The 12923-nt window shown below is 48.1% G+C and overlaps 1 protein-coding gene across 4 annotated transcripts in view; it reads right to left on the bottom strand.

Annotated features, from left to right (window-relative positions):
- Positions 1–12923, bottom strand: part of LOC117506338 (membrane-associated guanylate kinase, WW and PDZ domain-containing protein 3) — a 463321-nt gene that overhangs the window by 325173 nt on the left and 125225 nt on the right. The gene's annotated exons all lie outside the window — the stretch shown is intronic.

The raw sequence follows: 12923 nt of genomic DNA, 5'->3' as shown, positions 1-12923 counted from the left end.
TATCCATGAAGCCAGAGGACACACACCAATTAGCTAAACTGCAGGATTGTCTTACAGACATAAAGACATGGATGACCTCTAATTTCCTGCTTTTAAACTCAGATAAAACTGAAGTTATTGTTCTTGGCCCCACAAATCTTAGAAACATGGTGTCTAACCAGATCCTTACTCTGGATGGCATTACCCTGACCTCTAGTAATACTGTGAGAAATCTTGGAGTCATTTTTGATCAGGATATGTCATTCAAAGCGCATATTAAACAAATATGTAGGACTGCTTTTTTGCATTTACGCAATATCTCTAAAATCAGAAAGGTCTTGTCTCAGAGTGATGCTGAAAAACTAATTCATGCATTTATTTCCTCTAGGCTGGACTATTGTAATTCATTATTATCAGGTTGTCCTAAAAGTTCCCTAAAAAGCCTTCAGTTAATTCAAAATGCTGCAGCTAGAGTGCTGACGGGGACTAGAAGGAGAGAGCATATCTCACCCATATTGGCCTCTCTTCATTGGCTTCCTGTTAATTCTAGAATAGAATTTAAAATTCTTCTTCTTACTTATAAGGTTTTGAATAATCAGGTCCCATCTTATCTTAGGGACCTCGTAGTACCATATCACCCCAATAGAGCGCTTCGCTCTCAGACTGCAGGCTTACTTGTAGTTCCTAGGGTTTGTAAGAGTAGAATGGGAGGCAGAGCCTTCAGCTTTCAGGCTCCTCTCCTGTGGAACCAGCTCCCAATTCAGATCAGGGAGACAGACACCCTCTCTACTTTTAAGATTAGGCTTAAAACTTTCCTTTTTGCTAAAGCTTATAGTTAGGGCTGGATCAGGTGACCCTGAACCATCCCTTAGTTATGCTGCTATAGACGTAGACTGCTGGGGGGTTCCCATGATGCACTGTTTCTTTCTCTTTTTGCTCTGTATGCACCACTCTGCATTTAATCATTAGTGATCGATCTCTGCTCCCCTCCACAGCATGTCTTTTTCCTGGTTCTCTCCCTCAGCCCCAACCAGTCCCAGCAGAAGACTGCCCCTCCCTGAGCCTGGTTCTGCTGGAGGTTTCTTCCTGTTAAAAGGGAGTTTTTCCTTCCCACTGTAGCCAAGTGCTTGCTCACAGGGGGTCGTTTTGACCGTTGGGGTTTTACATCATTATTGCATGGCCTTGCCTTACAATATAAAGCGCCTTGGGGCAACTGTTTGTTGTGATTTGGCGCTATATAAAAAAAAAATTGATTGATTGATTGATATGTAATGTATTTATATTCTATGCATAATTAGTTACATTCCTAGCACCACACATCAGTAAAAATACCATAAATGGTAGTCTAAAACGCAACGTTAGCCTAGCTCTACTGTGATAGCAGTTGATCCTTATTCATCTCCGAGGTAATCTCATGAATGTACTTTTTCCAGAAGTAGGATTTTTTTTTTTTTTTTTTTAATGTCAGGACTTTCAGAGCTTCGGAACGCAGCACTTCAACTGGTTCAATACAGAAACAGCTGATTTATTGCTCGGAAACAAAAAAAAAAAAATCATATTTAACCTGCTTATTTGTGCGAGAACAGAAACATTTATTTGAAATAATACTAACCAGCTACCAGTGTTATTTTTGTGATCTTTGAGTACTAAATACAATATTTTCACTTCCCATCTTCCTCTGATGCCTTTGATTTGTGGAGAGAAATGCACCAGCAGCAGACAATTAAAGTAAAATAATGCCTGGTCTCTCTGTTTCCAATCAGAAGAGGTAAATAATGTGCTAAAAACTGTATAAATGTTGATCTTAGACATCAGATTAATCCAAGTTTGATGGCCAGACTATCATGTAAAGAGAAATAATGTTGGAAACAGTTAGCTAGCTCCAGTTAGGCTAAACAATGTGTACAGTGTAGCCTAGCTTGTGGAGCCACGTCACTTCCGGTGAAGTGGCTTTAAAATTGACTTTGTTGATGAGTCTTACCCCTTTGAAAAGTTACCAAATTACAAGTATTTGTATTGAGCTCGGCAATGTTTTCATCGGCCAAAAATGGCCACGAGGGGCACTTGGTGTAAAGTCTGCGGCAACCCATAGACTACAGAAAGAAAAGATACATATTGTTATGTTGCAAAGCCAAACATGGTATGAATCAGTACAGTGGTCCCTCACTATAACGCGGTTCACCTTTCACGGCCTCGCAGTTTCGCTGATTTTTTTGTGCAATTTTGCATGCTTCTTTTTGCTCTGCATCCTTATCAGGTGGGCCGGTCACGGCACCGGTCGGAATCACCGCGATTGCTCTCAGTGCCTCCGATGCGCCTACTGAGTCTGTGGGCTCGGTAAACGCCGCAGCGGGCCACACACACCGCCCCCCTGTCTGCCGTGCGAGCTGCGGACAACTCTGGCAACAGGTCCAGAAAATACGCTCGCTGTTGTGCTCTGGCAGCCCGCAAGGATAGATTTCTTGTGGAAAAATCCACAGTGCCCGCTGCATGGTCTCGGTAACCACAGCCGCTGAGCTCCGTGGCCATGACTTGGATTCTTTGCGGGTCCCGCATCCGTACCCCCGGAGGCAGTGAGCGACGGGAGAGCACGCACATTGTGTTCTGTGTGTGTCTGTTTATAATCTTCTCGCCCAGAAGAAAAAAGAGAGTGTTTACACAGGGGAGAAACGTGAGAAAATGTTAATGCTTGTTTGAGAAAAGTGTATAAAGTGTGTAATGAGGGGTTTAACAGCCTTAAAACATCTATAATAACTGTAAAAATGTAACGATTGTTGTGTGGGCTGCTGAAGAGGAGGTACTGCTGGCCCACCACCACCAGAGGGCACCCTGCCTGGAGTGCAGGCTCCAGGCACCAGAGGGCGCTGCCGCCTCACAGGAGCAGCCGGGGTGACAGCTGACACTCATCACCTGTGACAGCTGTCACCACTCATCTGATCTGCATCGGTATATCAGCAAGACGTCATCTCCACCTCTTTGCCGAGATATCGTTCTACCTGAAAGGTAATATCCTCAGCCTGACTGCTTGATAGAAAGCCTTTTGTTGTGATTTTTGTGAGTGATAACAGACTTTTTCTCCAACGAGAGGTGGAGGTAGCTTCCCTGCCGTGCAGATTGCTGGGTGCAGACGCACCCACGTTTAATTGTGTTTTTGTTCCTCGCCAGCAGTACCAGGTCCGACACGCGGAGGCAGTGGCCACCTGGGAGTTCGGGACTTGGCGGCTCCAGTATTCCCGGGGTCTGGTGGCGGAGGAAATCGTGTGGTTCCGGTTCTGCTTTGGACAGGCGTCTCCTATCTTCGAGCCTGCCCACACGACACCTTGTAATTTGACCTTTGATCTATTGTGGAATCTGTTGTGTTTGTTGTGCACGTTCGCAACAGTAAAGTGTTGTTATTTGACCTATTCTATTGTCCGTTCATTTGCGCCCCCTGTTGTGGGTCCGTGTACTTACACTTCCCAACAGGATATCTCGGCCAACGTCATGGATCCCGAGGGGCGTCAACCGGCTGTTGAACGGCCAATGGAAGAACAGGGCGCACAGGCGCCCGCAGGAGGAATGATCAGTGAGTTGCAGCGGATCCTCACCGTTTTCACGGCTCGGTTGGATTTAATGACCGAGCAGAACGTCCTCCTTAACCGCAGGGTGGAGGCTCTCGCCGCGCAGGTGGAGGCGCGCCCTCAGGGCGCTGCTGCGGCTCTCCCTCCTGTCGACCCTGTGCGTAACAGTGATGTTCCACTGGTCGTTCAACGACCCCTCCCACCTTCCCCTGAAGCATACATAAGCCCTCCAGAGCCGTACGGAGGTTGTGTGGAGACGTGCGCGGACTTCCTTATGCAGTGTTCGCTCGTCTTCGCACAACGTCCCGTCAAGTACGCGACTGATGCTAGTAAGATAGCTTATGTAATTAATCTGCTTCGCGGCAAGGCACGCGCTTGGGCTACAGCGCTTTGGGAGCAAAATTCACGGCTCCTTCTGACATATGATGGGTTTGTGAGGGAGTTCAGAACAGTGTTCGATCATCCAAATAGAGGAGAGACCGCTTCAGCCGTGCTGCTGTCAATGAGACAGGGGCGCCGGAGCGCAGCTGCTTATGCAGTCGACTTCCGCATCGCGGCTGCGAGGTCCGGCTGGAATAACACTGCCCTCCGTGCCGCCTTCGTAAACGGACTGTCGTTGGTCCTGAAGGAGCTCCTGGTGGCTAAGGACGAACCGCGGGATTTAGACGGGCTTATTAATCTCGTTATACGATTAGACAATCGGTTAGAGGAACGCCGTCGGGAGCGAGGCGAAGGACGTGACCGGATACGCGCCGCCCCTCTCCCTTCCGGGTTCGAAAAGGGGCCGTCCTCCCCACGCTCCACAGCCGCAGCGCTTTGTGGGGCAACAGCTCCCCCTGCTGACGTTGTTAGGGAAACGCACAGGGCCAAAATGGGGAGGCTGATCCGTGGAGAGTGTTTTCTCTGCAGCTCAACAGAGCACACACAGAGAGACTGCCCCAAACGGCCAAAACGTCAACACTCGCCCTTAGAGACTGGGCTAAGGGGGGGTCAAGACATTCAAGTGAGACACACACAAATTGCCACACGACTCCCAGTCACAATCCTGAGCGGGGATTTAACCCTTCAAGCCCGAGCACTGGTGGACACGGGGTCAGAAGGGAATCTGCTAGACAGCAGATGGGCAAAGGAGGTAGGGCTCCCTCTGGTGGCGCTTCCTACGCCATTGCAGGTGCGGGCACTAGATGGCACCCTCCTCCCTTTACTCACACACAAGACACCACCAGTAACTCTGGTGGTGTCTGGAAACCACCGGGAGGAGATTGAGTTTTTTGTAACTCCTGCCACCTCCCGCGTGATTTTGGGCATCCCATGGATGTTAAAGCACAATCCCCGGATCGATTGGCCGTCTGGGGGTGGTGGTTCAGTGGAGCGAAACCTGCCATCGGGTGTGTTTAGGATCCTCGGTTCCTCCCGGTTCCCAGGCTAAGGAGGAGGTCAAAGTCCCGCCCAATCTGACGGCAGTGCCGGTTGAGTACCACGATCTTGCTGACGTCTTCAGCAAGGACCTGGCACTCACCCTTCCCCCGCACCGTCCGTACGATTGTGCCATTGATTTGGTTCCGGGCGCTGAGTTCCCGTCCAGCAGGCTGTACAACCTCTCACGACCTGAGCGCGAATCAATGGAGACCTACATCCGGGACTCATTAGCTGCCGGGCTGATCCGGAACTCCACCTCCCCGATGGGGGCAGGTTTCTTTTTTGTGGGCAAGAAAGATGGCGGACTTCGTCCATGTATTGATTACAGGGGGCTGAATGAGATTACGGTTCGCAACCGATACCCGTTGCCATTATTAGATTCCGTGTTCACCCCCCTGCATGGAGCCAAAATCTTTACTAAACTGGATCTTAGAAATGCGTATCACCTGGTTCAGATCCGGAAGGGAGACGAATGGAAGACGGCATTCAACACCCCATTAGGTCACTTTGAGTACCTGGTCATGCCGTTCGGCCTCACCAACGCCCCCGCGACATTCCAAGCATTAGTTAATGATGTCTTGCGGGATTCCTGCACCGATTCGTCTTCGTATATCTAGACGATATACTCATCTTTTCTCCGGATCCTGAGACTCATGTCCGGCATGTACGTCAGGTCCTGCAGCGGTTGTTGGAGAACCGGCTGTTTGTGAAGGGCGAGAAGTGTGAGTTCCACCGCACCTCTTTGTCCTTCCTGGGGTTTATCATCTCCCCCAACTCCGTCGCTCCTGATCCGGCCAAGGTTGCGGCGGTGAGAGACTGGCCCCAACCCACTAGCCGTAGGAAGCTGCAACAGTTCCTCGGCTTTGCTAATTTCTACAGGAGGTTCATTAAGGGCTACAGTCAGGTAGTTAGCCCCCTGACAGCCCTGACCTCACCAAAAGTTCCCTTCACCTGGTCGGATCGTTGCGATGCCGCGTTCAAGGAGTTGAAACGGCGCTTCTCGTCTGCACCCGTTCTGGTGCAGCCCGATCCTAGTCGCCAGTTAGTGGTTGAAGTGGACGCCTCGGACTCAGGGATAGGAGCTGTGCTTTCCCAGAGCGGGAAGACCGATAAGGTCCTTCACCCGTGTGCCTATTTTTCCCGCAGGTTGACCCCGGCCGAACGGAACTATGACGTCGGCAATCGAGAACTCCTTGCGGTGAAAGAGGCTCTTGAAGAGTGGAGACATCTGTTGGAGGGAACGTCCGTGCCATTCACGGTTTTCACTGACCACCGGAACCTGGAGTATATCAGGACCGCCAAGCGGCTGAATCCCAGGCAAGCCCGCTGGTTCACTGTTCTTCGGCCGTTTGACTTCCGGATCACCTACCGTCCCGGGACCAAGAACCAGAGATCGGATGCCTTATCCCGGGTACATGAAGATGAAGTCAAAACGGAGTTGTCGGATCCACCGGAACCCATCATCCCGGAGTCCACTATCGTGGCCACCCTCACCTGGGACGTAGAGAGAACCGTCCGGGAGGCCCTGGCACGAAGCCCGGACCCCGGAACTGGGCCGAAGAACAGACTTTACGTCCCACCAGAAGCTAGGGCTGCAGTCCTGGACTTCTGTCACGGCTCTAAGCTCTCCTGTCATCCAGGGGTGCAAAGAACCGTGGCAGTTGTCCGGCAGCGCTTCTGGTGGGCGTCCCTAGAGGCCGACGTCCGGGATTATATCCAGGCCTGCACCACCTGCGCCAGGGGCAAGGCTGACCATCGTAGGGCTTCAGGTCTGCTCCAGCCGCTGCCCGTGCCCATCGCCCCTGGTCCCACATCGGCCTGGATTTTGTCACGGGTCTCCCGCCGTCCCAGGGCAACACCACCATCCTCACGATAGTGGACCGATTCTCCAAGGCGGCCCACTTCGTGGCCCTCCCGAAGCTCCCGACGGCCCAGGAGACAGCGGACCTCCTGGTTCACCACGTCGTCCGGCTGCATGGGATCCCAACAGACATTGTCTCAGATCGCGGTCCCCAGTTCTCCTCGCACGTCTGGAGGAGCTTCTGCCGGGAACTGGGGGCCACGGTGAGTCTCTCATCCGGGTACCATCCCCAGACCAACGGGCAAGCAGAACGGGCCAACCAGGAGATGGAGCAGGCCCTGCGTTGCGTGACAGCCACGCACCCGGCGGCCTGGAGTACCCATCTGGCCTGGATCGAGTATGCCCATAACAGCCAGGTGTCGTCAGCCACCGGCCTCTCCCCTTTCGAGGTATGTCTGGGGTACCAACCGCTTTTGTTTCCAGTGGTTGAGGGAGAGGTCGGTGTGCCCTCGGTCCAGGCCCACCTACGGAAGTGCCGTCGGGTGTGGCGTGCCGCCCGTTCTGCCTTGCTGAGGGCCCGGATGAGGTCAAAGGCCCATGCAGACCGTCGGCGGACCCCGGCCCCTGCGTATCGGCCAGGGCAGGAGGTGTGGTTGTCGACAAAGGACATCCCCCTCAAAAGTGGACTCCCCCAAGTTACAGGACCGTTACATCGGTCCCTTCAAGATCCAGAAGGTCATCAGTCCAGCCGCAGTGAGGCTTCAGCTGCCGGCCTCACTGCGGATCCATCCTGTATTTCACGTGTCCCGAATCAAACCACATCACACCTCACCCCTCTGTACTCCGGGTCCGGCACCGCCTCCTGCCCGGATCATCGATGGCGAGCCGGCTTGGACTGTGCGCCGGCTTTTGGATGTCCGTAGGATGGGCCGGGGTTTCCAGTATTTGGTGGACTGGGAGGGGTACGGACCTGAAGAACGCTCCTGGGTGAAGAGGAGCTTCATTCTGGACCCGGCCCTCCTGGCCGATTTCTACCGCCGCCACCCGGACAAGCCTGGTCGGGCGCCAGGAGGCGCCCGTTGAGGGGGGGGTCCTGTTGTGTGGGCTGCTGAAGAGGAGGTACTGCTGGCCCACCACCACCAGAGGGCACCCTGCCTGGAGTGCGGGCTCCAGGCACCAGAGGGCGCTGCCGCCTCACAGGAGCAGCCGGGGTGACAGCTGACACTCATCACCTGTGACAGCTGTCACCACTCATCTGATCTGCATCGGTATATCAGCAAGACGTCATCTCCACCTCTTTGCCGAGATATCGTTCTACCTGAAAGGTAATATCCTCAGCCTGACTGCTTGATAGAAAGCCTTTTTGTTGTGATTTTTGTGAGTGATAACAGACTTTTTCTCCAACGAGAGGTGGAGGTAGCTTCCCTGCCGTGCAGATTGCTGGGTGCAGACGCACCCACGTTTAATTGTGTTTTTGTTCCTCGCCAGCAGTACCAGGTCCGACACGCGGAGGCAGTGGCCACCTGGGAGTTCGGGACTTGGCGGCTCCAGTATTCCCGGGGTCTGGTGGCGGAGGAAATCGTGTGGTTCCGGTTCTGCTTTGGACAGGCGTCTCCTATCTTCGAGCCTGCCCACACGACACCTTGTAATTTGACCTTTGATCTATTGTGGAATCTGTTGTGTTTGTTGTGCACGTTCGCAACAGTAAAGTGTTGTTATTTGACCTATTCTATTGTCCGTTCATTTGCGCCCCCTGTTGTGGGTCCGTGTACTTACACTTTCCCAACAACGATGACTACTTCACAGATTTCGCCTGTTGCGGGTTATTTTTAGAATGTAACTCCCGCAATAAATGAGGGACCACTGGGATCTACTTCGTGTGCGACAATAATTACAATTTTAAAGTGGAACCCAAAACCAGAAATGTTAAAATACTGATTCTGCTTGGAATATACAGATTGAACAAATTTATGATTTGAAGTAGAGGTGGGCGGATCGATCCTAATATCGATACCAACGCTGGTATTGATACTGAACCATCCTCCAGTAAAAAGATCGATACTCAAGCTTTTTTCTCTCCCACACGCACTGACTGCTGCGCACGCAGATTCATCAAAGTCTACTCTCTGTCTGTAAGAGCAGCACTGCGCTGTGTCACACAACACGGCGCAGCGCACCTTTGTATTGTGGTTTATCAGCCCTCTACCTCAGGAGATTTTAAGTTGTGTTGAGTGATATTTTTGTAACAAGAATGTTGATTGTGATATTAAAGTATTTTGTTGTCACGTACAATGTTTGGCGAAATTCTATCCTAGGTCTTTTGGATCCTTTGGATCTATGAAGCTTAAATATGAAAAAGTATCGGTATCAATATCGGCAATACTGGGCCTGTATTTACTTGATATCGGATCAATACCAAAATTCCCAGTATCGCCCACCTCTAGTTTGAAGCACTGAAAAATACTAATGTGCTTTATATTTTTGTCATTTATGCCTCACCCCCCTGATTACAAATATCTGGTTATAAGCAGGATGTTGGATGAATAGTTTGGCTCTTCATTAGCCACTGAATCGTGACACGGATAGCTGGGAGAATTTGTGTGAGAATGTGAGATTGTCAGGTCCTGTCAGCCTAAAAAAATACATAGTCTTACATACAAAGAAAATCATTGTGTAATTTTTTTTTTCAAGGCACCAATAGACATTTTTAAGTGATATTATTTTACAAAAATACTGTTTTGGAATGGTCCCAATCTCTGCGGTGATGTTCCCAACAGGTGGCACTGCTGTATTGCATGGCACACATTTTATTATTAGTTGTTTCAATTTATGAAACATTGTTTTAAAATAGTGTTTAATATATCACACTGCATTTGTGACCTAAAAGCTTTGATAAACCCATTCCTATCATCAAAACAATCCATCCACATGAATAAAAAAGTATACTCATGAAATATTTGAAGAACTTCTTCAAACACATTTCACATTTCATATTTTCAGCGTCAGAGCCAAATTACACCTATTTGTTGGTGTTCTAGAGAAACGTCTCACATTCAGAAAGCTAAGACTGTTCTGAACATTTTGATATGCAATACATGAGCATTATACTGCATGCAAGTACCTTGAAAGGGAAATCACTAAAGACATGGTAAAATTGAGAAAATGCCTTTGGTCCCCTGGAAGATGATAGTTGTTTCCAATTTGCTTTCATTGTGCATTTTACGCAGCATTAGGGCTGAAACGATTAGCTGAGTAGTTCAAATAATTTGATTACAAAAAATGTTTGAGGCAACTCCTGTGCCTCGATGCTCCGTTTAACGTTGTAGTACTTATGCCAGGGCTGTGTGTGGCACTGTAACATCCCCAGAAAAACAAAACAAAACAGAAGACGACTCCAGTTCAACCTCCAGCTGAAATGCATCTGTTGAATCGCAGAGAAAGATGGATTAAAAAAAAAAAAAATCACGCAGGGACCCAGTCCACCAACATAAAAAACCCCCTCAAAAATGGTTAAATTATTTCAAGTGTGTGTGTGTGTGTGGGGGGGGGGGGGGGGGGGGGGGGGGGGTGGTACAGAAAGCCACATCCCATCACCATTTTGGCAAAATGTTAATACTTTGCTGGATAGACTATTTGTGGCTTATTCAGCCGACAATTGGGCAAATAGACATTTTGACACGACTTTGCATCCCTGCCTACCGGGCGAATAGACTCGGCCCTCTACGTGCACTTTAAGTCAAGTTTTCATCAACAGGGTGCAGAGTGGATTTATCAGTGTGGCTTTTGTGGAAACGCTGCACTCCAGAGCCCCTTTTTTTCCACAGGCTGTGCTCACGTTCACATGCAGCCTGACTGACTGCCTGTGCTTAAGGTCTGGTGTCAGGGGAAGGCTGAACTGAGCTCCCAGGGCTGGATCCAGAGTGAAAATCTGACAGATGCATTTTTGCCTAATGATGAAATAAAAATCGTACAGGTCTTGTTATTCAATAATCTTCATTCTTTTATTTGTGTGCAACATACACTGTCACACTTCTTTTAATATATTTATTATACTTCTGGACCATAGTGAACACTTCTTATTTGTATAAATATGATGTCCTATAAAAACAACACTATAACAAAAATTGACCGTAAACAGGATCAAATTTATTGCCAAAATCTTTCAATTATACCTGAATCTATATATGATTTTTTTCAATTGATAAAATCAATAAAAACATGACTGCATATATTCTTAATAATATATTGAGATACAGACAGTTCACAGAAGACATTTTCCACTGATACCAATCAAAATTAGAAACAGTCCAGCAGGTAACAATATTCATCATGTCCATGACTAAATATACTAAAACAAATACATCACAATTGTACAACTGCGATGTATTTGTTTTAGTATATTTAGATTTTGTTGTGATTTAGCACTTTATAAGCCGATTAAATTGAAATTGAACATTTTATTGAGTCAAAGTAAATAAATGTGAAATTGGTCACTGGATCCTAACTTTGGACATAATAAACTCTACATGGTGGATCCTTGATCTCTGGACATAAATAGGAATAAACAAAATCTGTAGTTTTGTCAAAAGCATTTCCTTTCAGACATTATTGGCATGAATGTGTTTCCATATATCTGAGCTGATTCGTACAGCTGCTGTGCTTCACTTCAGGAATTTGTAAAGAAATACAGCACATCTCATTTTGGGAGGAAAAAAAGTTTTAGTCGATTGTAGTTTCTTGTCTGTATTGCAACGTTTGGAAAGAGGTGTCATTTTAATTAAAGCGGCAATTTGTTCTGAAGTTATTCCAACCGGACTCTGTCTCGGCAGAGAGCCACGCAGCGTTTGGAGCTGTGACAATGGAACGGAGGACGATTCTCGTTTCTTGACGGCAACAAGACAAGAGTCCCAGTTAGTGACTTTAATCCACACAAAAGTGACTCACGGTATTTTAATGGCTTTGAGAGGGGTTAAGAAGCAAACTTACCGCTTCTGAAGAGCAGCGAATCAAAGAACCAACGAGCTAGTGGATCGAAGCACTGCTTCAATGGTTCACGGCTTCAAAGTGGAGTCGCGCTGCAGAAACGGTTGATTACAGACCTGCTGCAGACCAAACCCTGAATATCTGACTTTATTTGTACGTCCGTATGACTCTGAAACTTGGAAAAATATCTAGTATAATTTACGGACAACAGGTTGACGCGTTCAGCACTATTCGGGATTTTTTTTTTTTACAGATGATGAACGATGTGTAAAAAATTTGACTGATGCGGCCGCATCGGTCCAAACATCGGGAAAGATCCAAAACTTGTAAAGATGTGAAAAAATAAATAATTACCCAGGAAAACAGAAAGGGATACACTAAATTTGACAATCTGCTTGATGGCACAGTGACATTGTGCCATTGCTTAGGGAGAGCCCTGGACTGTTGATTTTGTTTAAAAACGCTGTACTTTTTATCCAATTACTCGATTAATCGCCAAAATAATCGATAGATTGTGTGGGTTCCCTCCAGGTCCTCTTACATCCTCCCATTTCCAAAGACATGCAGGTTACAGTAGGTGGATTTGAAAATGTAAATTGACTGTAAGTGTGTGTGTGAATGTGTCTGTCTCTCTATTTCTGTGTGGCCGTGCAGTAGACTGGTGTCCTGTCCAGGGTGCACCCCACCTCTTGCCCCATGACCCTTAATAGAAGTAAGCAAGTTTGGAAAATGAATGAATGTATGTGTATTTTACACATGTTCCCTGTCACACTCAAAAAGGGAGACAGTAAGAAGGAAAGCGAGAGAGAGAGAGACACACACACAGTCAAATATGAGTTATTTTCTCCCTCCACCTACTTCTTTTTCTTTGCCTACAGTGTGCATAATACATTGTCATATATATTACATCACTGCAATGGACTAGAGATGATATGCACAGAAAAGCACAGTGCACGTGCATTGTGATCCTGCTTATGTAAGACGTGTCTGACTGTTGTGCTGTTTATTCATCATCAGGCAGTGATGGGCTTTGAGCACTAACAAAAAGACAGGAGGCAGAGCTGGAGGTGGCAGAGCTCAAGATGTTGAGATTCTCTTTGGGAGTGTCTAGGATGGACAGGCTTAGGAATGAACATATCAGAGGGACAGCTCAGGTGGGACGTTTTGGAGAAAAAGTCAGA

This window comes from Thalassophryne amazonica, chromosome 3 (genome assembly GCF_902500255.1).
Source record: "Thalassophryne amazonica chromosome 3, fThaAma1.1, whole genome shotgun sequence".
Taxonomy (NCBI): domain Eukaryota; kingdom Metazoa; phylum Chordata; class Actinopteri; order Batrachoidiformes; family Batrachoididae; genus Thalassophryne; species Thalassophryne amazonica.
The sequence above is the reverse complement of the archived record's forward strand: the minus strand, read 5'-3'. Positions and strand labels throughout refer to the sequence as shown.